The sequence below is a fragment of the Artemia sp. Qi Xiang Cuo genome, chromosome 14 (genome assembly GCF_049724085.1).
Source record: "Artemia sp. Qi Xiang Cuo chromosome 14, ASM4972408v1, whole genome shotgun sequence".
Taxonomy (NCBI): domain Eukaryota; kingdom Metazoa; phylum Arthropoda; class Branchiopoda; order Anostraca; family Artemiidae; genus Artemia; species Artemia sp. Qi Xiang Cuo.
The window spans coordinates 32,806,313-32,833,996 of NC_142807.1; the positions used below are offsets into that span (position 1 = coordinate 32,806,313).

General features: G+C 38.7%; 1 pseudogene; it reads right to left on the reverse strand.

Moving 5' to 3' along the window:
• Positions 1-316: 316 nt before the first annotated feature.
• On the reverse strand, positions 317-26,571 carry LOC148944382 (uncharacterized; annotated as a pseudogene).
• Between the last annotated feature and the right edge of the window lie 1,113 nt (positions 26,572-27,684).

The following is a 27,684-nucleotide window of genomic DNA, read 5'->3' on the forward strand; positions in this document are numbered from 1 at the left end:
TGCAAAATCTATAGCGCATTCCTATTCTACATCCTATCAACTCTATAGCTCTATGAGTGTAAAAATAAATTTTTTCTCTTTAATCAGTCAACAAATTTTTTTTTATTGTTCTACTTATTCATAGGTTTTTAAAATAGCCTAAAGATTAAAGGTAGAAAACACATGAGCTAGTATAATCAAGCTTGAAATTTCAAAGTTTTTTTTTAAAAGACTGGATAAATGCGTATTGACTTGGCATTGTGTCAGAAAAAATTCATGTTATATAAAAATAAAGTATAGGTAAAAACTTCATGTAAATGATGCGTCAATATTGTACAAGTTTAATTTGAAGGACTTCGGGACCGACGTCTTTTCCGTTCTCTGGCTTTCATTATGTCTACATAGCTTTCAAATACTGTTAGAAGATGGTTTGATGCCTCCTGCCTCATGTATATGTCTTTTTCATATAGGTCTTTCATATCTTTCCTGTGCTTGTCAGCCTTTTCTTTGTCCTCTTGCATGAGAGCTGTGTTTACTTCAATTATCCTTGATTCCTGACCGCTTTTTTTTAGGGGGGGGGGCTGTCTTTTAGTCTGAAATTCTTGGCCTCTATCCTGAGCCGAGTGAGTGCTTGCTTCTTCATCTCCACCTTCCTCCTGCATACTGGAACCTTCTCCAGCTGATTCTCCTGGCTCTCCCAATGCCTCTCTAATTTTCTTTATGTCATCTCGTTTGTTCGAATCAAGCACTAACTTGGGAGACACGCTGTGATCGTCCCAGTTTATGTCGTCCATTTCCTTAAAAAATCAGGTTTCTTTAGATAGCGAGCACCAGTCTTTGTTGAATTGTCTTTCCAAGCTCGGAAATTTTTTAGCAAATAATTATATTGGTCTTGAACCTTCTTGCAGGGGTTAGAGCCAAGGTCGTATTTCTCACTTACTAAACCAGCAACAACTTTCCAGGTAGAACTGTGTCAAAGCCTTTTCCCTTGAATTTTGGGAGCATTTCAGAACTTTTTATTATGCTTAGAAGCTGAATTGTTGCAGCCCTGTCATCCTCCGTTTTTCGTCCAAACCACACAGCTAAAAAAATGTTTTAATTGTAAAAAATTTGCAAGTTTTAATTGTAACAGTTAGCTTTGTAAACAAAATACTTACATATCATCTACTTGAAATACTCCTATTTAATTAGGCACGATTTGATATTAAAAAAGATGAGGTTTTAAGGGCAAATAAATCAATAAGAAATAAATAATAGCCTCGACTAGTAATGGAACGTCACAAAATCGTTTCGAAAATATAAATATAAATATCTTTTTGTAGGAATGATAAACTAAAGTATAATATACGTATAAATATTAAAAAAAGCCTTAAGTGTCATAAAACTCATCAAATCTCATTAAAAACTAAAACTGAATAGAAAAAAAAATCTGAGAATTATAATGTTCAATAAAATAAGGGACAAATGACTTTATATCTCTCTGTAGCTGAAACTGGATTGTGGGTCCGCTCTAATTTATTAGCATTCCGTCTATTTAGTCATGTGTCCTTATTATTATTCGAAGATTATTTGTATTCAGGTAGTATGACCTGATGATCTTTAGAGTCCAGGCATATATAGCCAATTTGCATAGTAAGTTTGTGACATCTGGCTTCTGAAGAAAGAAGCTTATGTTGTTCCAGTCTCTTTTTGTAAGTGGTGTATCCTGGCCCAAGTATTATTTTCAGTGCTCTGTTTTTAATGGATTCTATTGTAAAAGATAGATTCTATAACGCTCTATACCACAGTATAACTTTGGCAAATAGGTCAGTACTTGGTGCTTTTGATAAGACACATTACAGAAAAGCCTTTTTCAGTCTACTACACAGCTTATTTTTAGCAGTACTTAAAGCATTGTTCGCATTGATACTATAAAGTGTGATTAATTTAAAAAACTTTCCACAAAATAAGTTTTTCAAAGAAAAGTAAAGAACTCCATTAAGCTAAAATTGATCAAAAATAGAATCAAATAATCTACCAAGCGTGAAACTACCACAAATCAGCATCCATAAGTAAATGAAACCCAAAACGAACAGAAATTACAATAATCAACCGAGTCAAACTCAAAACGAGCAGAAATTAACATAAGTTGGGCACAAAACCCCTATGCCTAACCAAGGCCAGAACAAAATTTGCACTTTACTGAGAAAATATAAATGTTTTTACTTTTATAAGTTTAATAAATCAAATAATATTAGCATTTTGATTACTAAATATCGATGCTTATTTGTAGTAGTTTCACGCTTGGTAGATTATTTTATTTTTGCTCAATTTTTGTTTAATGGAGTTCTTTACTTTTCTTTGAAAAACTTGTTTTGTGGAAAAAGGTTTTTTAAATTAATTTCTATTCATTTTATATTGACATAGTCTTTTCAGGAAAAAAGAAAATAATACTTTAATTTTTTTCTTTTTTAAGACTTTATAGTTTGGCCTGCTATTTGTATGCTGGAGGAAATTTTTCAGCCATTTTTAACAACATGCACCCTTTTAAAAATCTGGACAGAAATACTACTGTTTAATTTAGTTTCAAACCTCCTCTATTTGACCTGAAATGGAAAACTTGATACCATTCGCAAAAAAATATGTTTATTTTCTTTGATAGCTGGGATACACTTACACTATTTTGATTTGGTTAAATTTTAAGAGCAGAAATGGGAGGGTTGGCGTGGGAGGGTGAGAGTGGAAGGCAGATTAGTTGCCCTCAAATCACTTTCGACTATTAAAAAGAGCATCAGCCCTTTCTATTTTCAATCGGATTAGCCCTTTTCGAAGTTGCCACGACAACTCCTTCGATACGAAGTGCCCTGGTCTAAACACCAACAAAAAAGAATACATTATACCCACTTCGATTTTTACTATAAAAATGTCAAGCCTTCCAATCACTTTCGACTATAAAAAAGGGCACTAGGCCGCTTTCGATTTCCAATCGAAAGAGCCCTTTTGGAAACGACAACGCTTTCTATAAACACGTTATATGCCCCCAGGGCATAAATTACAACCCTTACCCTAAGGTCTGTTAGGGTGGTTGTCATTCTCTAAGACCGAATTTCCAGAACTTTCAACTACGTTAAACAAATGGCTATCTCAAAATTTTGATTGGATGTATTTGGGGAAATGGTGGGCATGAGAGGGGTGTTACTCGCCTTCCAATTACTTTCGACTATTGAAAAGGGCACAAGCCATTCCAATTTCCGATTGAATGAGAGCTTTTCGAAATTTCTACGACAACTTCCTCGATACGAAATGCCCTCGTCTAAATGAAAAAGTTAATAAATAATACATTGTGCCAACATCGTTCTTATATGCCCCAAGGGCATAACTTAAAACCCTTGCCCAGAGGGTTGTGGGGGAGTGCCCTCCTCTTTACTTAGTCCCCGTTTCTTGTCTCGTTCTCGAGTGTCCCCGTTCTTTACTTAGGCAGCGCGATGCTGCTGCCTATGATTTATTCAACAACTTTCTATTGAAACCTTATATGCCCCCAGGGCATAACTTACAACCCTTGCACTGAGGGCTCTGAGGGGATTATCATCCTAAAACACCTAATTTCCAGAACATTCAACTACGTTGAACAAAATGGATATCTCAAAATTTTGATTGGATGTGTTTTGGAAAATGGTTGGCGTGGGAGGGGCGTTAGTCGCTATCCATTCTCTTTCAACTATTAAAAAAGGCACTAGCCCTTTCAATTTCCAATTGAATGAGCCCTTTTGAAGTTTCTACGACAATGCTTTCAATAAAAACTTTATATGCCCCTGGGCATAACCAGCAACCCTTGCCCTGAGGGCTGTGGGAGGAAGTTTTGTCATCCTTAAACACCTAATTACAAAAACTTCCAACTACGCTGAATAAAATGGTTATCTAAAGATTTTGACTATAGGTGTTTGGGGAAAAGAGGGGCGGGAGGGGGGGGTTAGTTACGCTAAAATCACTTTCGACTATTAAAAAGGGCACTAGCCCTTTGAATTTCAAATCGAATGAGCCCTTTTACAAGTTTCTACGACAAAGATTTCAATAAAAACCTTATATGCCCCCCGGGCAGAACTTATAACCTTTGCCCTGAGGGTTATGGGGGAGTGCCCTCCTCAAAAACATATTTTCTATCTGGAAATCAACTGCGCTGAACAATATGGCTATCTCAAAATTTTAATTAGATGTTTTTGGGGGAATGATGGGCATGGGGGGGGGGGCTAGTTGCCCTCCAATCAGTTTCGATAATTAAAAGCGCAATAGCCCGTTGAAGTTTTAATCGAATGAGCCTTTTTTGAAGTTTCTACGACAACGCCTTCTATAAAAACCTTATATGCCCCCAGGGCATAACTTAAAACCCTTGCCCCGTGGGTTGTCGGGGAGTGTCCTCCTCAAAAACACTTACGCGTACTTACGCGGGCCCAGTCAGTCCAACCCCCACAATCACTTCATTCAATTCGGACCATCCCCAAACCCCCCCCCCCACTCGAATTCCTCCCAAAAATCCTCTTCCTTTCGACTCCGTTCTTCTCCGTGCGTCCAAAAAGTTACTGACCGGTTCTGGACTCCACCCGATATTTGCCGAAACAAACACAACCCCTCCCCTCTCAGACACCCCCACCGTACTTCCCTCCCTCAGCATCATCTTGCCCCCCCCCACACCCCCTCATATAAAGAACACTCCCAATTTGACTTATTCCCAGATCACCAGGAAATCTTTCTCCCTTCCCTTGCACTTTATCCCCCTGGCTACCCTACCAGTATGACTCTGGTTTAAGAGTAAGCAGGCAGAGCGATCCACAGGTAACATCTACATGCAGAGTTTCTAAAACTTCAAATAGTAAGACTAATTCCACCGTAGTTCCATCCCAACTTAATAATATATCCATAAAAATTTATAATATTTAAATTAAAAATTTATATATATTTGTCCGCTTTCCTCCTTTTCTCTCAAGCCCGGTCCAGTCCCGCCTTTTAATAATGCCTCAAAACCACCCCCTTATCCACAGCATCCTTCTCATAAACTTCAACCCCAAATAACTCCATCCCGAATTGAAAAAAATCCCAATACCCAAATCGGTTTAAATTTCCAACTTTCCTACTTACCAATGCTGAGAGCCTGAATTTTGATAAAACCACCGAACTCGAGTGTATCTCTGAAATTGATAAAATTAATATTATTGCTGTGACAGAGGTTCAGTCCCAGAACCCAGATTTCCTAAAAATCAGCAATTATACTCAGTTTATAAAACTTCGCCCTCCAGATCACCCTCTCGGGAAAAAAAGGGGGTGGTATATTATTTTTTGTCCGAGATAACCTCCAACCTAAACTCATCCCCACCCCCAACTTATCAGATTGTGATGAAATTCTATGGCTGAGCCTTAGACCGAAAGTACTTCCAATTTAATTGTAACCGCCGTCTTTTATCATTCCCCTAACAAAAGTATTGACCAGAAACGCAAATTTATACAACAATTTCTTATAAGTGCTCACTTTGTGTTATCAAAGTATCCGAACGCTGGTATTTGCTTACTTGGCGATGGGAATGCAGGGGTGCCAATTAGGGGGGGGCGCATCCCCCCCCCTAGACTTTGAAAATTACCTTATTATTTATATCTAATAGCAATTTTCTATTTTAGCTATGTGCTATATTAAACCAGCAACTGGTCCAATAAATACGACCAACACACTGGTGCCCTAATTATATAATCTTGTTTTGAAATATCTAAGAGTGAGCGTGTCGACACTATTCTATTTCTGAGTAGGGTTCATTCAAAACTAAGCTTCATGTGGTCAGTACCCGGTTCGTTATTGTTCTTGTGAAGAATTCATTGTAAACTATGAGTTTTGTATATTGCCTTTTTTTAGTAGCTGGGAAAGGAAATGTGTTCTAAGGTTTCAAGGGGGCTTTGGTCAGCAGATTTTTGACGTTGTTGAATATTTTATGGGATGACTAGTCCCAGTGGAGTGTCTGGGACTGTCGTGAACAGGAAATATTAGTGGTTGGTTTTTAGGGTTTCTAAGCGGGGTATCTTCACCATGGAGTATGGGAGTGATTTTCTAAGTGAGTCTCTACCTTTTTTTTCAGTTCTTCTCTTGCCGTGTCTGAGTGATTTACTTGTCTACTAGTCATTTAAATTCATCTATCTTAAACTACTCTACATAAACTTAGTACAATAAAACACATAGTTTATAGTGAAAGAGACTCTTCTGCCTCCTCCACGAGAACCCATAACTCTGAATGATTCGGCTACGCTTATCAAAGTAAACGCTTTATCAGCAGAAAGCAAGGTTTACATCGTAATCAAACTATGAGTAAAAAACGACAACAAACTTTGGAGTTTTTTTCGGTGAAAATGCGGAAGAAAAATGAATAAACTTTAGTGCAAGAAACTGGCAACAGTGTCAGCGCCCAAAGTCTCGGGTTAGTTGAGATAAATTCCCCCACCTGTGACAGAATTTAGGAAACAAGCGGAACATTAAATGGCTCAGATCAACATGAAAGTTCGGTCTGCATCGCTGAACCCCTTGCGGGTTCCAGTAGCAGTCAAGAAACTCTCTCAGATATCTCTAGGACGCGTCACGACAAACCAACTCAACCTATTCTTGAGAGATATCCGGCTTCCACTTCTAACGGAAGAAAATTCAGTGCATATTACTATAAGACTTATGAATGGATTGAATACTCAAAAAACTTGAAATCCGTGTTTTGTTTTGCTTGCCGCCATTTTTCTATGGGGACTCTAAGGGCTGGAGAAACTGCTGGAAAAAGGGCTTTCATTGAGTCAGGATTTTGCTAGTGGAAAGACAGTTCTGCTCTATTAAAGCAACATGATGGTTCTGAAAGACATAGGCATTGTATGTCAGCATGGACGGAATCTAAGATAATGAGTACTGATACTTCGAAATCTGTAGCGAATGCCTTAATTCAATCCAGATCTCAAAGAGGTTCAGGAAAATAGAGATCATGTGAAGTACATTTTTCGCGCTATTTGCTTTCTTGGCCGCCAGGGTCTTGCTTTTAGGGGTCATGACGAATCAGAAACATCTGCAAACCGGGGTAATTTGGTTGAATTGATGGAGGAAATGTCTAAAGGTAACGAAAAGCTGAAGGCCAAGTTACAGCGCCGATATGGTCACTATTGCAGTCTTCAGTACCAAAATGACGCAGTTACACTGATAGGAAATGCCTTGCGTCAAGATATTATTTCAGAAGTAAAATCAGCTAATTACTTTGCTATTCTTGTCGACGAGACAAAAGACGTTTCTAGAAAAGAACAATTAGCGATCCTACTCAGGTACATATCAAATGGAAAAGTCGTGGAGCGACCAATCGGCTGCTATCACATGCACAAATTAGACGCCGAGAGCTTATCCACCTCGATTTGTGAAACTATAGAAAAGCTTGGTGTAGATTCGATGCTGTGTATTGCTCAATGTTATGATGGCGTATCCGTTATGAGTGGGGAATTTAACGGAGTTCAAGTAAAGTTTAGGGAGAAGGTGCCTCATGCAGTTTATGTACACTGTCATGCCCACAGATTAAACTTGGTTTTGACTGACTGCCTAAAAAATATCAGCGAAATTTCTGAATTTTTCTCTGTGGTGCAAAGACTTTACTTATATATATCATGCAGCAATACTCGTCACGAGCTATTTGTGAAATCCCAGCGTATTAGCGGGCAAAAAGTCTTGGAGCTAGAGAGGACCGCCCAGACTCGCTTGTTTTACGCAGTCCGCTCTATTTCGAAGGTGAAGGCAAGATTTGATTGTATTGTTGCTGTGCTTGCCGCAGTCTGTGATAGTTCCAACGGCAAGGCTGCGTGTGAGGCAAAAGGGCTACTGGACAAAATCAACTCTGCCTCTTTTGTCTCAACTTTGCACATAATGGAAAAGTATTAGTAATTGTAAATTGTTTATCAGAGCAACTTCAATCCGGAAGTTTGTTGATTTATAAGGTACTTGCGCTGATTTCTGGGACATAGGAGATTCCAAAACTGAGAAATGATAACGAATGGAACAACTTAAGCAAAAACATATCTGAATTCATGGCTTTAAACGATATCCAGGAACCGAAATCTCCACAATCTAAAGCCAGTGCTCGAAGCAAGAGAAGTCAAGCCATTTCCATTCGTCTCAAAGACTTTCTTTCAAACTCAACAACCGGTAAACGCAACACCAGTCAGCCAGCTCAATAAGACTCCGATAAACTTCTGTACTTTGAGGTAATAGATCGTGTCACGAGTGAGATGGACCAACGTTTCATGCAGAATATGCCTCTGCTCGACGCTTTATCTGCCTTCGACCCCTCAAGTTCCAATTTTCTCGAACTTTCGAAAGTGGAAAGAGTTATGTGTCATTATCAAGAGATTCTCGGTGTCGATGACTATGCCATAGAATTCCAGCTTTCTCTTGTAAAGCTGCATCTGTCAAAAAGTGATATTTCAAAAATGGATCTACTCCAAGCTATCGAAATTTAATCCGGCCTCCCACTTGCCTATTCTGCAGTGCTAAAACTGATGAAGCTAGATGCTACATTACCTGTGACCACTGCCAGTAATGAACGATTCTTCTCGGCATTAGGGCATGTGAAAGACTATCTGCGATCGACGATGGGAAACAACAGACTCAGTGATCTCATGATAATGGCCGTTCAAAAAGAGGAGGTAAAGAAACCGGATTTGGATAGAATAGTCGACGATTTTGCTAAGCAGCGACCTCGTCGCTACCCCCTGTTTTAGGTATGTTTGCTAAATGTTGTTCTTTTTTTTGCATCTTAATTTAAAAAAAATCGAAAAAAAATCCTTGCCCCAAGGATTTTCGTGAATTGGCGCCACTGTGCGAATGACCTGAGTATAGACTCTATCTGCACCTCTCTTAATATTAAACAACTGGTTAAAATATCTACAACAAAAGGTTACACGTCTCTGGATGTTATTTGTTCAAACATGAGTAAGTATTACAACTCCCCGCAAGCACTGCCACAATTAGGAGGCAGTTACCACTATTGTCTTCTTTTTTCTCCCTCTTCAGCCATTGAACATTCCTTTACTACCTCCATTGAGGTTTGCCGTCCCCTCAGTGACACAGGCCCCATTTTTCTTTTGGATCATGGCTGACCAGTGAAAGTTGGTCAGACCTTTATAATTCTAATAACCTTGATGACAAAATTTTGATTGTTCACAAAAAACTATTTGATTCCTACTCATTATGTTTCCCGGAAAAAAAAATCAGAAAATGCTCCAGTGATAAACCTTACATAAATAATCACATTAGAATGTTAATCCGTTCGAAAATAAGCTTATTTAACAGGGGTAATTTAGCGGAAGCAAATAAGTTAAGAAAGGAATTAAAAAGTCAAATTAGAAAAGCTGCCCGAGCCTACTATAAAAATAAAATTAAATAATTGCGCCATGATAAACCAAAGAACTGGTACTCTGAAATTAAAAAAACTTACCGGCAAGAGTCAAGAACAACTAAATTTTAATATAAATGAACCTCCAAAAACCACAGCTAATGACCTCAATAAGTTTCTGGCTTCTGTTGTCCAGAGTCTCCCACCACTATCTTACGCATTTCCTGATATTCCTGACCCTTTTTCACATATTTCTCCACTTGATGTTGTAAAAAAATTGAAAAACTAAAACAACCAAGCATTTACCCTTTAGATATTCTTGTTCCTCTGATTAAGGCTTTCAGTGATTACCTCTCAAAACCCCTATCCACCCTGTTTAATGAAATTACCGAATCTGGACAGTTCCCTCAATATTGGACACAAGGCTTTATTACCCCAATCGAAAATAAAAATGAAACGCCTGGCTTTGATGGTATTCATCCTATTACCCTCACCTCAATTTTTTTAAAATTGTATGAAAGATTTCTCGCAGACGGGCTTAAGATGAAAGTCCTCCCCCTCATTTATCTTAGACAGTTTGGTACTTACAAATCCGCGTCAACCTCTCATTACTTGATCCGTCTTGTTGATATCATGGGTAAATTACTTGAAAAACCTAACACTTGGCTTAATCTGATTTCTATTGATCTTCAAAAAGCTTTCGATTAATTAACCACAATTTCCTCATAGATAAACTTATCAATAAATTGCACATTGAAACTTTGCTTGTTAAGCTCGTTGCCTTTTTTCTCTCTAATAGATCTCAAGCAGTTAAATATCTAAATTGTTTCTCAGATCATCTCCCCATATTTAATGGTATTTCTCAGGGGACTATTCTAGGCCCTCTCCTTTTTTCTCTTATGATTAACAGCCTTTCAACCCTTTATGACAATAGGTGGAAATTTGTCGATGACTTGACAGTTTTAGAGATATGCCATAAAAACATCTTTAGCAACCCAATGGGCATACTCCTAGATATTGCCTGTGAGGTGTCTTCCCTTGAGATGACAGTTAACCCTTCTAAATCCGCAATAGTCTCAGTAAGTTTCCTTAAATCCCCTCCCCTTTGTCTTGCTCCTATTCCTCCTGAAACCTCTGTCACATCTCTTAAACTCCTTGGTGTTACCATTTCTTCCAATTTGAAATGGGATGCCCATATAAATAATATCCTACGACAAGCAAACTCCTCGCTTTCCCTCCTTAAACTTTTGAATAAATTTAGTTGCCCCCAATCACATTTACTACAAGTATACATTTCTTTTGTGCGTCCCCTATTAGAGTATGCTTGTCCTGTGTGGCACTCTGGCCTCTCAAATAAAGCAACACAAAAAACTGAAAATGTCCAAAAGAGAGGTCTAAGAATTATTTTTAAAGAGGGCAAGATACAATATTTGCGTTTTTTAAATATTTCAAAACGACAGAGCCCCGACAGACGAAGAAATATTTTGTGCATCTATGTTACAAAAAATTCCAAAACGAACCCTAGGACGGACATTCCTTTCACAAAATGTCACTCCCTATTCAGTTCACGGCCGTCTCGAGCTTTTTCTGAGCCCATCCCTGTTTTGTCCCCCAGTCGCTGCGTTACTTCCAGATACGAAAGAACTTTTGTCCCCTGTATTACACAAAAAATGAATAAAATGTCCCAATAGTTTCTTTTTTTCCCCTCTTTTTTGTTTATTAGCTGATGGTGCTGCCCAGGTTCTTGCACTCATTTGCTCGTCCCCCTTTTTTCAGTTCCCCCTTTAATTTTTATATAGTTTATTTTTCGTTTTTTTTGGGGGGTTTATTTATTTATTTTTGCCCCCCCCCCTTCTTGACCAGTTTTTAATTTTTTAACTCTTTTATTGACTTACTGTTGTTGAATTATTGACACTTTCTTAGTGTCCCTTTTAGTTTATATGCATTTATGTCTCGCTTTTTTTTCTGTGTATATTCGCTTATTCCCCCTTCCTTCTTTTATGTCCGTTCTAATTCTTTTTCTGATTCGTATTTGTGTAAGTTTAGTTTGACCAGTTTTTATCTTTTTAACTTTGTAATTGACTTTTTACAGTTTTAATTATTGACTGTTAAATGATTGTTCATTATGATTTTTCTATTTCGTTGTTGTTTTTTACATATTTGCCAGTTTTAGTGCAACCATTTATATTGTCGACTCCGAAGTCCGAATTCGGCCCTTTGTGGGCTTGTGATAGTGATCTTTTTGAAATAAATATCTTACCTTATCTTAGAACTCTCAATGTCCAATCGAATGAGCCCCTTTTGAAGTTTCTACGACGACTCCTCCCATATGAAGTGCCCTGCTCTAAAGGAACAAAATATTACATAGTGCCAATATCGTTCTTATATGCCCTCAGGGCATAACTTAAAACCCTTGCCCCGAGGGTAGTGGGGGATTGTCCTCCTTAAAAACATATTTTCTATCTGGAAGTTAACTACGCTGCACAAAATGGCTATCACAAACTTTTGATTGGATGTGTTTGGGGGAATCATGGGCAGGGGGGGGGGCTAGTTGCCCTCCAATCACTTTTGACTATTAAAAAGGGCACTAGAGCTCTTAATTTCCAATCGAATGAGCCCCGTTTGAAGTTTCTATGATGACCCCTTCCGTATGAAGTGCCCTGCTCTAAAGGAAAAAAACAATACATAGTACATTGTGCGAACATTGTTCTTATATGCCCTCAGGGCATAACTCAATACCCTTGTCCCGAGGGTAGTGGGGGAGTGTCCTCCTCAAAAACATATTTTCTATGCGGAAATCAACTACGCTGAACAAAATGGCTATCTCAAAATTTTTATTGGATGTGTTTGGGGGAATGATCGGTGTGGGGGGGGACTAGTTGCCCTCCAATCACTTTAGACTTTAAAAAGGGTACTAGTCCTTCGAATTTCCAATCGAATGAGCCTGTTTTGAAGTTTCTACGACAGCGCCTTCTATAAAAACCTTTTAAGACCCCAGGGCATAACTTAAAACCCTTGCCCTGAGGATTGTTGGGGAGTGTCCTCCTCAAAAACATATTTTATATCTGGAAATCAACTACGCTGAACAAAATGACTATCTCGAAATTTTGATTGGATGTGTTTTGGGGAATGATGGGTGGGGGGGGGCCTATTTGCCCTCTAATCACTTTTAACTACTAAAAAGGACCCGAGAATTCTCAATTTCAAATCGAATGAACTCTTTTTGAAGTCTCTACGACAACCCCTTCCATATGTAGGGTCCTGCTCTAAAGTAAAAAAATAACAAAGGGTATGTTGAGCTAACATTGTTCTTATATGCCCTAAGGGCATTACTTCAAACCCTTGCCTCTAGGGTTGTGGGGGAGCTTCCTCCTCAAAAAGATATTTTCTATCTGAAAATCAACTACGCTGAACAAAATGGCTATCTTAAAATTTTGATTGGATGTGTTTGGGGAAAGATGGGCGTGGGGGGGGGGGCTAGTTGCCCTCCAATCACTTTTGACTATTAAAAAGGGCACTAGCCACCCCAATTTCCAATCGAATAAGCCCTTTTCGAAGTTTCTACGACAACTTCTTCGATACGAAGTGCCTGTCGAAGAAAGAAAAAAAAAAACATTGTGGCCACATCGTTCTTTACTTAGGCAGCGCTAGGCCGCTGCCTATGATAAGACAAATAAGAAAAGTATGCCTCAGGTCTATCTTTTCTTAGGTATAACCAAACAGAATGCTTAATTCGGTTGTGCTGGCGTGTCAAGAATAGAAACGGTTGTCAAATGAATGAAATATCAACTTTCTATAGCTGGTTTAGTGTATTGGGGTATAATGAGGTGACACCGCTTATCTCACTAATGTAAAGAAAGCTTAAGAGACAAGACTAGAAATTGCCAGGATTTCAAAGAAGTCCTTTGTGATGGAAGCTTGAATCCCCTTAACAATCATGGGTGAGCAAACGCCCCTAGGTTTAATAAAGATGATATCGCGTAGAATTTGTTTTCCCTTTCCCAATGTAGACGACCATCCCAGTCCCTTTGTTTTCGTTTTCTAAAAAATTTCAAAGTCTGGACGGCTTTTTCTTAAATTTTTCCATCCCTTTTCTCCGGAAAATAAACTCTCTAAACATCCTATTACTTGAATTGTGGTCAATAATCTTAAAATTTGCCAGGTTTGTAAGAGCTTCCAGAAATCAAAGATTCTTTTGTACCAGGATTTTCAACGGCGATACTGGAGTTGTCACAGCCTAAAAATGGATTATGTTCATTATTTCAGGGCTGCCAGCCTTGAAAGTCCTTAGAAGGTAAGTGTTATAACTTTGGAGCAAAAAGGTAGCCTTCAGGTTGAAAGAATAAGTACCTAAAAAGTAACACTAGTAATACAATTCGTTGATGATTCCAGAAATTTTGTCAGAATTATTTAGGTGCAATACCTAAAGCCAGACACTTATAAGGTGTATTAGCTGGGTAAAATTTTAGGTTTTTTTCGCCTACTTTTATCCTCCGTCGTAAGGCTGTATTTTTTCAACCTATAATAACGTTCCCATTTGTCCATGAGTCTGTCCATGAGTCCATGTTTTAAAAAAATTCTTAATGTTCTAATTAAACAAACATAGTGTTTCAGGAATCATTCTTAAAGAATTGGGACAGAATTCAAACTGTAGCGTAAAAAGCGAGGTGTTGAGGAAGAGCAACTTCGCTTGTATACGTAATAATTCCTGCTCGTTTTAATTTTTAAAGTTGCTCCTTACTTTCAGTTGAAAACTTGTTTTCTTATGTAATTTCTGATCCTTTTTTAAATAAGGCCAGGAAACCTGGCTAACCTCCGTGGGTAACTCCCTCCTCCCAACGAATTTAAAGGACTAGTGCCCTTTTAAAGTCAAAAGTGATTGGAGGGCAACTAGCCCCCCCCCCTCCACGTCCATAATTCCCCCAAACACATCCAATAAAAATTTTCAGATAGCCATTTTGTTCAGCATAGTTGATTTCTAGATAGAAAATATATTTTTGAGGAGGACAATCCCCCACAACCCTCAGGGCAAGGATTATAAGTTATGCCCGGGGGCATATAAGGTTTTTTATTGAAACCTTTGTCGTAAAAACTTGAAAAAGGGCTCATTCAGTTACAAATTCAAAGGGCTAGTACCCTTTTTAATGGTCAAAAGCAACTAACCCCCCTCTAACGCCCACCATTTCCCAAAACACCTCCAATCAAAATTTTGAGATAGTCATTTTATTCAACCTAGTTGAAAGTTTTGGAAATTAGGTCTTTAAGGATGACAACCCCTCCCCCCACAGCCCTCAGGGCAAGGGTTGTAAGTTATGCCCTCGGGGCATATAAAGTTTTTAATGAAAGGCAACTAGCCCCCCCCCCACGCCCATCATTCCCCCAAGCACATCCAATCATAATTTTGAGATAGCCATTTTGTTCAGCGTAGATGATTTCCAGATAAAAAATATGTTTTTGAGGAAGACACTCCCCCACAACCCTCAAGGCAACGGTTTTAGTTATGCCCTGGGGGCAGTTAGGGTTTTTATAGAAGGCGTTGTCGTAGGAACTTCAAGACAGACTCATTCGATTGGAAATTTCAAAGGGCTAGTGCCCTTTTTAATAGTCGAAAGTGATTTGAGGGCATCTAGCCCCCCCCCCCGCCCATCATTCCCCCAGACACATCCAATCAAAATTTGAGATAGCCATTTTGTTCAGCGTAGGCTAGTTAAATTCCAGATGGAAAACATGTTTTTGAGGAGGACACTCCCCCACAAACATCAAGGCAAGGGTTGTAAGTTATGCCATTGGGGCATATAATGTTTTTATAGAAAGTGTTGTCGTAGAAACTTCAAAAGGGGATCATTCGATTGGAAATTCAAAGGGCTAGTACCCTTTTTAATGGTCGAAAGTGATTGGAGGGCAACTAGCCCCACCCGTGCCCATCATTCCCCCAAAAACATCCAATCAAAAATTTGAATTAACCATTTTGTTCAGCGTAGTTGATTTTCAAATAGAAAATATGTTTTTGAGGAGGGCACTCCCCCAAAACCCTCGGGGCAAGGGTTTTAAGTTATGCCCTGTGGGCATATAAGGTTTTTATAGAAGGCATTGTCGTAGAAACGTCAAAAAAGACTCATTCAATTGGAAATTCAAAGGGCTAGTGCCCTTTTTAATTGTCGAAAGTGATTGGAGGGCAACTAGCCCCCCAACGCCCATCATTCCCCCAAACACATCCACTCTAAATTTTGAGATAGCCATTTTGTCCAGCGTAGTTGGTTTCCAGATAGAAAATATGTTTTTGAGGAGGACACTTCCCTACAACCCTCAGGGCAAGGGTTTTAAGTTATGCCCTAGGGGCATATAAGGTTTTTATAGAAAGCGTTGTCGTAGAAACTTCAAAACAGACTCATTCGATTGGAAATTTCAAAGGGCTAGTGCCCGTTTTCAAAGTCGAAAGTGATATGAGGGCAACTAGCCCCCCCCCCCGCCCATCATTCCCACAGACACATCCAATCAAAATTTTTAGATAGCCATTTTGTTCAACATAGCTGATTTCCAGATAGAAAATATGTTTTTGAGGAGGACGCTCAACCACAACCCTCAGGACAAGGGTTTTAAGTTATGCCCTAGGGGCATATAAGGTTTTTATAGAAAGTGTTGTCGTAGAAACTTCAAAAAAAGCTCATTCAATTGGAAATTCAAAGGGTTAGCGCACTTTTTAATAGTAGAAATTGATTGGAGGGCAACTAGCCCCCCCCCCCACGCCCATAATTCCCCCAAACATATCCAATAAAAATTTTGAGATAGCCATTTTGTTCAGTGTAGTTGGTTTCCAGATTGTAAATATGTTTTTGAGGAGGATACTCCCCCACAGCCCTCAGGGCAAGAGTTTTAAGTTATGCCCTTGGGGCATATACGGTTTTATAGAAGGCGTTGTCGTAGAAACTTCAAAAAAGGGCTAATTCGATTTGAAATTCAAAGGGCTAGCGCCCTTTTTAATAGTCGAAAGTGATTAGTGATATTCTTTGTTGTTACTTTTTAATAGTCGAAAGTGATTGGAGGGCAACTAATCCCCCTTCCACTCCCACCCTCCCATTTGCCCATTATGTTTAAAAACTAAATGTTGCCTTAAGATTAAATCAAAATGCACTGTGATAATGCTAATTCCCAATAAGGAATCTCAGCAGTATCCCAAGAACAACTGAGGGTATTATGTTCGAACTTTAGGGGCTACTTCTGCTCTTGAAATTTAACCAAATCAAAATTAGCGTAAGTGTATCCAAGCTATCAAAGAAAGTAACCAGATTTACATCTGTTTAACAGATTTTTTTGCAAATGGTATCAAGTTTTCCATTTCAGGTCAACTAGAGGAGGTATAGAACTAAATTAAACAGTACTATTTGTGTCCAGATTTTTAAAAGGGTGTATGTTGTTAAAAATTGCTGAAAATTTTTCTCCGGCATACAAATAGCAGGCCAAACTATCTTAAAAAACGACAAGATTTAAAGTGTTATTTTCTTTTTCACTGAAAAAACTATGTCAATATAAAACGAACAGAAATTAATTAAAAATACTTTTTCAACAAAATAAGTTTTTCAAAGGGAAGTAAAGAACTCCATTAAACAAAAATGAGCAAAAATAAAATCAAATAATCTTCCAAGCGTGAAACTACCACAAATCTACTACTACTTCTACTAACAACTCACCGCAGCACCAAGCCGCCTAAGGCCAACATAGCTACGCACGCTCCTCTTCCATCCCAATCTATTCAAAGCCTCCCTTTTTAAGCCCCCCCCCCATGAAGTTCCCATTTCCTTTAAATATTTCTTTATGACGTCCTCCCACCCCAGACGAGGACTACTTTCTTTCTGTTTAGCCCTAGACGGTTTGCCGAAAAGAACAATTTTCGGCAATCTCTCATCCTTCATCCCCACAACGTGCCCTAACCACCTCAATCTTTCTTTCATTATAGCCCTAGAGATCGGTATTGAAACAAATTTTTCGTATAGCCTATTGTTTGAAATACGGTCAGTCAGCCGGGTACCCAGAACAATCCTTAAGCAATTTCTCTGGAAAATATCTAGCAAATCTTCATTCGCTTTTCGGAGCGCCCATCCTTCAGAGCCATATTTGACCACTGTCATCACTGTAGCTTCTAATCTTGGTTTGCAGACTTATCTTCCTATTCTTCCAAACTTTTCTTAACTGTGAAAAAAACACCCTGAGCCTTGGTTATTCTACTTTTGACATCTTCACTGCTCGAACCATCTTTACTAATAATACTACCAAGGTAAGTGAAGCTGTCCACCTGATCAATCTTTTCATTACCCAACTTCAGCCTTTCATTTTCACTTATTCCTAGCCTTAGAGACTTAGTATTTTTAACATTAATTTTCAAACCTATTCTAGAACCCTGAACTCGCAAAACCTCTAAAACTTTATTCATTTTGCTCACATTTTCATCTAGGATGCTTCATCAGCTTAATCTAAGTCCAGGAGACTTTTTCCTCCCCATTCGATTCTGTGGTCTCCCATTGCCTTTCCTGTGCTCCTTAAGACAAAGTCCATCAAAATAATCCATATAAAGGGGGACAGAACACAACCCTGCTTAACTCCTGATTTAATACAAAACCAGCTGCTTACCTCATTTCCTACCTTAACCGCAGCAGTGTTATTCTCGTACAAAGCACTAATCACTTTAATGTATTTACAATACAAGGATACAACCTTTACTAAAGCTCTTCTATCAAAAGAATCGAACGCTTGCTCATAATCTATAAAACTCAGGAGCAAAGGTGTTTGAAAACTCAGGCACTTCTCAGTTATTAACCTAAGAGTGAAAATTAGGGCGACACATCCTCTACCTTTTCTAAAACCGCCCTGTTCTTCTCTTAAAAATTTGTCTACCGCATCTCTCAGTCTATAAGGTATCATATTACTAAGTAATTTACTACCTACAGAGACCAGACTAATCCCTCGATAATTACCAAACTCACTTTTATCACCTTTCTTATAAAGTGGCTTAATTAAGGTTTTTCTAAAATCGTAAGGTACTTCCCCTTTTTCAAAAATCATATTCATAATCTTCAGTAACTTATTTCTCACCTCAGAGCCACCATATTTAAGAAACTCATGTACCACCCTATCCTCACCTGGAGCTTCATTATTTTTTAATCTTTTTAGAACTGTTACTAGTTCCTCCTCACAAAATAAATTTTCCTTCACATCCAAGGCATCATAAACTTTTTCGTTTTCCTCCGTTTCTCTTCTTGCAACTCTATTTCGATTAAACTAATTCAAAAAATGTTCGGCCCATCTTTCTTCAGTTTTTTCCTTATCACTAATTGCGGCCCCATTCCTATTTTTAACTGGGCCAAGTCCGCATTGACTACTCCCTCTCAATTTGTTAATATGCCAGTACAATATTTTACTATTATGCCGTCTAACTGCATCTTCCAGATCCTCGGCAATTTTATCTATGGCCTCTACTTCACAACTTCTTAATTCATATTTTAATGTTTTTTCAACTTTCTTTACATTCCTTTTGTTTTCATATGATCTATTACTAAGGTAATTCTTCTACAAGTCCTTTCTCCTTTCTATCAAAAATAAAACTTTTTCACTAATATTCTTAGCTGCAGTTCTAGCTTTCTTCCCTAAGACACCTTCAGCAACTTCACAAATTATTTTTCTAAAATTATTCCAACCATCTTCTACATTATCAAATTTTAAACTCTCAAGTTTACTATTCAACTGTTCCTGGAAAATTTCTCTCAAATTCTTATCCGGGAGTCTACCAACTTCATAACTTCCCTGGAGTTAGTTACCCTTCCGATATTTCAGCTGAAAACTAACCCTTGACACTACTAGATGGTGATCTTTACTCTTAACATCAATAACAGCACTCCTATATACCCTAGCATCTTGTGTTGATCCTGCCAGTCCTAGGTTTATAATAACATAATCAATAAGGTTTGCTGTATTACCATCACGTGAATACCATGTTTGACTAATGAGCCATTTTGTGACCAAACACCGTATTGGTTATAACTAGTCTGTTATACCTACAAAATTGCAAAAGTCGTGTCCATTACTGCTTTCTTTTCCTACACCAAATTTACTTAGGCTAGGGTACCATCTATCCCTATTTCTACCAACCTGGGCGTTAAAATTTCCCAGTAAAAACATCATATTTCTACCTGGGACCCTGTCAATTTGCTCCTGTAGCTGTAAGTAAAATTCATCTGAGTCACTAGTATCTCCGTCAGTCAGTTCTACATGGGCATATACCACTATAACTTATACTCTGAACTTTTTAGTCATAAAATGAGTAATTAGTATTCTATTATTAATACCTTCCCAGCCTAAACAAGAATTAGGAGCTTCCTTATTCATCATGAGCCCTACTCCCTGTCTATGTACCCCATCCTTCCTACCTGAGTAACCAAATTCTATATCACCTAATTTCGTACTTCCTACCCTTGGAATATGAGTTTCTGAAACTCCTAATAAATCCAGTCCGAATCGTCTGGTTTTGTCAGTCAAAATTTCGATACGATAGTCATTTTTAACGTCGTATCATTCCAAGTTCCAATTTTCCTGTTCTTTAGATGATTAAAATTATTTTCGCCTCAGGAAAAGCAATGAACCTGGATACCAGTGCAGGACGTGGATCACATATCTTCTCAAGTCTACACCGAAGTGCTTAATCCGGCTTAGAATCGACAGCAAGAAGTCCCTGGGACCTCCATGAATGGGGGCTTTGTGCAATCCTGGGCCCATCTTGGTCACCACATGGTTTTCAGCACTTGGCGATGCTCTTCTATCAACAAGAGTCGAAATCCTGCACAGACAATCTCAAGCCTATTGCCTCCGACTAATTGTACATTCATGCCTACAAATAATATGCTACTATGGGGAGGCAGCCCATAATAGATAAATCAGCTAGGAAGAGGTTTTTCAACCTGAGAACGCCTGACAAGACGGACCAATCCCAGAAGAATTATCCATTAATCAGAATCCATAGCAAGAGCTGCGTCATTCACTAGGCTATAATTTCCTTGAGGGGCGCCACTCCTCAAGTAGGAATAGAGTTGACCGCAAGGCCCCAGTCGTGCAGGTATCCCGAAAGGGTCGAGGCAGTGGCCGTTGTCCATAGATCTGGAGCCTACGCCGTTCTGTCGTTGTCCTCCTATAGAGGATCCTCCTAAGAGTGTGTTCTGCATCAACATGCAATTTAACCCATTACTGGGAGAAGGTTTGTGATTCCTGGGACTTGCGGACAAACCATTGGGCCGTTTTGAGTGTACATTTGAGGGGCCTTTTTCCTCCTCTGCCTGTATTTATGACCCCGGGCAAGGGTGCCCCAGTTTCTATTATGGACCCCCAGGGACAAGGTCGCTCCTTGGTCCGTGCCTCCTTTGGAGGTAACCTACATATCTGTAGGGTGTTCCCTTATCGCCACCTGGGGACAAGCTGAATTGCCTGGGGGAGGCCAACTACTATCTAGCCTAATTTATTGATTCAATTCAATTCAATTTATTAAATACTACAATAAATACATAAATACACTGGAGCGCTAGAGGTCCCAAGAAGCATAGCTTGTAGAGGACCTCGTATCAATCACAAAATCCACAAAAAACAAATCAGGGAAGGAAAAAAAATACAACAATGTCTCAAAAATATAAACAAAATGCGATAAAAATCAGCAAAAAAAAAACAACTGCTACACATTAACCTTTGACTTAATTTTATCCAAACTGAAAATGTCCTGTAATTTATCAAAATTACAAACCATCAGTAATATTATTAAAAAACGGGGTTCGAATCTCATTAAACATAATAAGAGAGGAGAAAATAAAAAAATTATATAAAGTAAAGCGTAAAAAATAGATAAAGCAAAATGAATAAACAAATAAAGAAAAAAAACGAAACTACTTCAAGCCTTAGAGAATATTTTTCTGCAAAGGGATGAAGAGTTTTTGATAAGAGAAAGTTCACTGGGAATAGAGTTCCAAAGAGTAATTACTCTATAAATTGGTGACCTCTGAGCTGCTGAGGATACCCTTTTAGGCAGCCAAAATTGGTGAACAAAGCTCAGAAGCAAAGTCTGGCACTTAAGTGTTAATGCTAGATCAAAGTAGGATAAGATGTTTGGAGAAAGCGAGAAATTGAAGGCTCGATGAGCTAGTTTTAGGGTCTGCTTCTTGATAACCACATCTAAGGCATCTAAACCTGTATCACTGTAAAGATCAACTGTAGGATAGATCCGGGGAAGGCGAAAAGTTGCCTTCACCACTCTATTTTGTGTTGTTCGGAGTTGCCGAAGGGAAGAATAGTTAGTATTGCCCCATACAGTGCAGCAATAAGAAAGATAAGGAAGGAAAAATGCATAGTAAAGAGAAAGCATTATATCGGGAGGAAGAAACAGATTGGCACGATGAAGCATAGACACTTGACGAGAAATTATAGAATGTGTATAGGAAATATGAGTTTTGAAAGAAAGAAAACAATCAACGTGCACACCAAGAAGTTTAACACAAGAGCACTGGGGAATTATATCAGTACCATAAAAAACAAAGATTGTTGAGGAAGGTTCAGACTTGTGGTATGGGGTTCGAAAATGAATAATGCTACTCTTAGAGCTATTCAACAGCATCCCGTTCTGCTCATACCAATCACACACATGATTGAGCAGAAGCTGACCCTTAGCAATAGCAGAGAGCAGATCAAAAGAAATCAAAAGAAATTACTAGCGCCTGTAAACAAAAATGTGGGTATCAAGTCTGGGAGATGGAGGAAGGTCATTAATATAAATACGAAAGAGGAGTGGTTCCAAAACTGAGCCTTGAGAAACCTCTTTGGAAACAAAAGCTAGATCAGAATATTTCCTATCGTAACACACAAACTGAGATCTATTAGACAGGTAAGATTTAAACCATTCAAAGGCAATTCCCCGAACTCCAAGTAGAGACAGTTTTCCCAGTAAGACAAAATGATCTACCATGTCGAAAGCTTTATAAAAATCAAGAAATAGTCCTAGAACACAACGACCCTTGTCTATGTTAACACGCACGAATTCTGTAACGTCAACTAGAGCACATGCAGTAGAAAGTTTAGGTCGTAAGCCATACTTGTGATCAGACAGAACAGAACCGCTTCCAATTGAAGCACCAGTAGACAGGAATGAAAGAAGCCTCTTATGCGCAACTTTTACAAGTAATTTCGTGAAAATTTGCAGAAGTGATATAGGTCTATAATTTGAACCTAAGCTGGGCTTACACCTCTTAAAAAGGGTGAGTGCTTTTACAATTTTAAACGAATCAAGTTATACACCTTTTGAAATAGATAGATTAAAAATATGTGCAAGAGGTTCAACAACATAAGAAGAAACAGACTTAAGCACATGAATTGTTAGTCCAAGCGCATCAGCTGTGTTACTGCTACTTAAAGAAGAAATAAAATCACAGATCTCTATGCTTGTACAAGGAGTTAGAAAAATACTTCTCTCAGCTGGTGAAGATTTACCTAGTTTAGGAAAGGAGGGGGTCTTAACAGTTGGTTGGGTGGTAAAGTAAGAGTTAAAGGCACTAGGTACAGCTGCTTTTTCAATAGTTGAACTATCTGCATTCTTGAAGGCAGTAGGCTGTTTCTTTTATTGTTTCCTACGAGATAAAGCTTCATTAACTACACTCCAAACTTTCTGTAAATTACTTTTGCATTCCTGAATTTTCAACAAAAAATAATTCTTCTTAGCTAGTCTAACTGTTGATGTTAATACATTCTTATAATGCTTATACTTTGATAAATCATAAGGATTAAAGCTTTTGCAATCCAGCTTAAAAAGCTCTGATTTCTGCATTGTTGATCTCACAAGACTAGGAGACATCCAAGGCATCTTGGGTTTATATTTACTAGAAGATTTTACTAGGGGAATTTTTTTTCAATTAGTCTTGTCAGCCGACTCATTAATGAGGCTGAAGCCCTAATAATATCTTCAGAATTCATTACTTAACTCCAATCACTAGCACTAAGATCAGACATAAGGTTATGAACATTGCTCTGACTATAAATTCTTGAATAAGACTCACCTCTGGTATCCTCTTGGCTCAATCACTAGCACTAAGGTCAGACATAAGGTTATGAACATTGCTCTGACTATAAATTCTTGAATAAGACTCACCTCTGGTATCCTCTTGGCTCAGCATTTTTAATTTGGGAACAGAACAATAAATTGGAAAATGGTCAGAAAGATCAGAGAAAATAATACCAGAGGAAAATTTAATATCATTTTTAGAAGACAGAAAAATATTGTCAATCAGAGTTGAAGAAGATCTGATCTGACTGGATCAACACGAGTAGGAAAGAAAATGCAAGGAAGAAGGCCAGAGGAAGAAATAGATTAAAAAAAACCGTCAGACTCATTATCACACCCTATTTTCAATAAATTGCAGTTAAAGTCTCCAAGCATAAAAACATTTCTTGAAGCAAGCTTATCAACTGAGTACATTTCATCAATTAATTTAGAAAATTTCACAATCGGGAAAGGTGGATGCTTATAAAATAAACAAATAGTGTCACAACTTACTGTATCACATGACAGGTCAACAATCAATGCATACACACTTCTATTATTTACGACTGGATCAAAAATCTTCTCAAGATCTGAACGTCTCACAACATTAAGATTACTTCTGACAAAAAGGGATATACCACCAGAGCACTTAGTTAGAGATCTAGTTGAGTGGCATGCAGTAAAACCTGGTATGTCATACACAGACATATCATCACTTGAAGACAGCCAGGTCTCTGTGAGACCTACTACATCATAAGGGCAGCTGATACCACCAATATATTGCAGAACATTATCCCATTTGTACCTTAAACCTTGCACATTCAAATTAAACACATTAAATTTTTTAACAGAAGACATTGAGGGCAGCACTTTTTCAAAGTAATGTTCATAAGAACGGTAACAACAATCAGACTGATGAAGAGATTTTAACAGAGGATCATTTTCACCAGTGGCGTATCCAGGATTTTGTTTCGGGGGGGGGGGCGTCAGTCTACCTTTTTATAGCAGTCATGTGAGCAAGAAAATTATCTATCACAGTGCAAGATTTCAGGCGGGGGGTGGGGAGGGGGGTAGCTAGGTAAAGAAATTAGAAGTACACACTTGTCATGAGTATTTCTAGTTGTACACTGGGGGGTGGGGGGGGGTAGCTAGGTAAAGAAATTAGAAGTACACACTTCTCATGAGTATTTCTAGTTGTACACTTTTTTTGTTTGAGAATGGATGATAATATTTTGCCAACAAAGTCAGAATTAAAAAAAAAGTTAGAAGCAGTGAGAGTTTCTATTTTGAGTGAGTGGTTGTTTTGGAACTGCCACGAAGCGGCAGAATTTAGAAAATATAAAATAAAGAAGTGCATTATTCCTTATATTTGCCTATGGGACCCTTGTTTTAGAGAACCAAATAAATAAAAATAATATTATATCAACGACAATTGCCCAGAATTTGGTTTCGGAGGGGTGGGGCCTCAGTCTACCTATTATAACAGCCATGAAAGCAAGAAATGTATTGATATTAACATTGTTTACAGAGGATAAAGTACAATTAAAATCTAAAAAACAGAATCAACTGTACTTGAGAAACGAGCAACGAAAGACGACCTAACCTCTCACAGCAACAGCCGCCGGTCTTTTTTGGCTGCAAATGGATCTAAAACTTGGTCAGCATTGACCTGGATATCGTGGTTCAGGGTCATGTGAGCTAGTCCGTTCAGATGGTCCTCGCCCGTGGAGCTCCGCGGATAAGTTTTTAATCGCTTAAGACAGCTAAAGCTCCTCTCAGCAGAAGCGATAGTCACTGTTAATGTCTGAAAAATCGTCTAAAGCCTTCGAATGCTTGGGGAAAATCTTACATCGCTTGACGCAAGAGTCAAAGCAACAGTTGATGGTTTCTCAGACTTTCCGAGCCACTTCTGTTTCCAAAGGACTAACTCACATTCGAGCGCACGTCTACCCCCGTGAAATCCCTTGTAAACCGCAACAGCGTTCAAAAATTTATTATTATTTAATGACTCGTTGTTAGCTGGCAAAAGCCTTCCGATTTTGAAAGATGCCTCCTGATGGCGCAAAAATCTTTGATCAAATTCTTCAATAAGTGAAGCAAAGTAAGGCTCGAACAATGACTCGCGATAAAAAACCTTGATGGACTTATTATCGTTGATGGACGTTAGGCGGATAGACCTTGGAACAGCCGGAGCCACATTTACCTCTTGTGCCAGCTTATAGGCTTTCTGAAAAATTGTTTCAAAATTCTTTTTGTGTTGCCTGCAGTAAAGTATTAGAACATAGCTTAATATGCCAACAGCACTCAACTAAGTCTAAGTCTTCAGCTTGCAGTGCCTTAGAGACAGAGAGCATTATGGCACTTACAAACTCTAGCATAGCCAACGTGAACATAAAACTAAATTCGGTTGCTGCTGAAACCAACGCATTCGTTTTTGAAATAACTTCCGTATCGCACCGTATGCTACCAACTGTTTCCTCAAGTACGTAAATAATCACACAATCCAAATACATAAAACTAAACGGCAATCGTGACGCTCAACCAATCTCTTATCGAAAAAATTAAAAAACTTTCTCCCAGGACTATCAGTGCAAAGGACAGCGACCGCTTCTACAAATATATTCGTTCTTTTTGGTGAGGATGATATAAATGATATAATCCGCTGTATAGTATCAAAGGTTGACCTAACAAGTCCTACCCTACTAGTTTTACATAAAGCCAACTTTAAGCTGCGCGATGCACAGTGGGTGTAGATCAAATACGGATACTTTTTCCTAATTTCTGCCTGTGCACCAGAATAGCAGCCTGCCCCATCAAAACCAACCGCCACAAATTTCTCCATTTTCAAGCCGAACGCAATGCATTGGCCGATGATTTGCTCCGCTACTGTAGAGCCGGTGAGATTTCCGCAAACAGAAAACCCGAGAAACCGCTCTTCGAGTAAAGCACGAGTTCATTGTAGTATCTGACTACAAGAACTAACTGTTCCTTATTGGAAATGTTTGTAAGGATTGAAAATGCTACTGAACTATTTACATCACTCACAATACTTGGCACAATAATGGACGCGGCACAATCAATCAGGTCGTTTTGAATGATGGGAGATATATACTGCGCATTTTTTGTGCCATTTTCGAAGTGTTCTTTTAGACATTGCTCTCCATTCTCTACCATTAAACGCAAACCAACACGAAAAATGCCTTCATTTACGTTAGTTTCGTCACATAGTTTACTCTCCTCTCTGTGTCCTCGCAGAGGTAACTCATGCCGCCCACAAAAAGAACCGCGCGCAGAATTGGTGTTAGAATTTCGCGATTTTTCTTTTTTATTTCAGCTTCTGCACTCGATATAGTAGACACAATGCTCCTAGTTCGTTTTTCATAAACGGAGACAAAGCTTTCGGCGCTAATCATTGAATCAAGATGGTAACGAGAGTTCTGATGCGCCCGCATGTCTGAAAGGAAATGCTTGAGTCCTGTGTATGGTTTCGAGACTACAGAGCCTTGAACCTGATGGCTACCCTTCCCAGCAGCTTGACAAGCGAATAAAACGCATTTTGCACAAAAGACACCCATGCACGATGGACTGAAGACCAACCATTATGGGAAAGTTTGTAACCAAGAGTACTGAAAGGATCGAACTTTCGTTTTTCCCTTTTCGATAAATGCTTTCGAATGAAATGAAAAATTCTGGTTCGGCTTGAAGTGACTTGTTAAAAGATTGCATTTTTCTTTGTCTGAAAGGTTTTTGAGTTGATCTGGTTTTCCGGCATACAAGCCGATATCATGTTGGAGAGTTTGAAAAGACGTTCGAGCCCAACCCGTTTGAATCGACGAATGAGAAGCACTAGGGACTGCATATTTATCTCTAGGCAACGGTAAAGGTTTGTGGAAATAAAATTCTCGTTCAAAGCACAATGTCCACTTTTTAGGACCCATGATCTTCAATGTCGAACGCAGTAAGCAACACGACCAAGTAAAGATAACCTCTCAAGAGGAGAAAGTTTGCCGTCGTAAAAAACGCGCCGTATGCTTTCCATAAGCCAAAGATAAAACTGTGTTCCTTCGCTTCCAGTAACACGCTGTTTCAGGTGTGCCGGAGGCACAGCCGGAGGCACGAAGGAAGGGACACCTGCGACGGTCAGTTATTAGCCCCTCGATTGGAGCATCATGTAGTGTGACCTTAACAGTAAAGTACCAAGAAAATGCACTCTACCCGACTGTTCCAAGGCTTCAAAGCTTGCCCTTGAATCGTTAAATTACTCATTTTATTACTTATCTCGCTGTT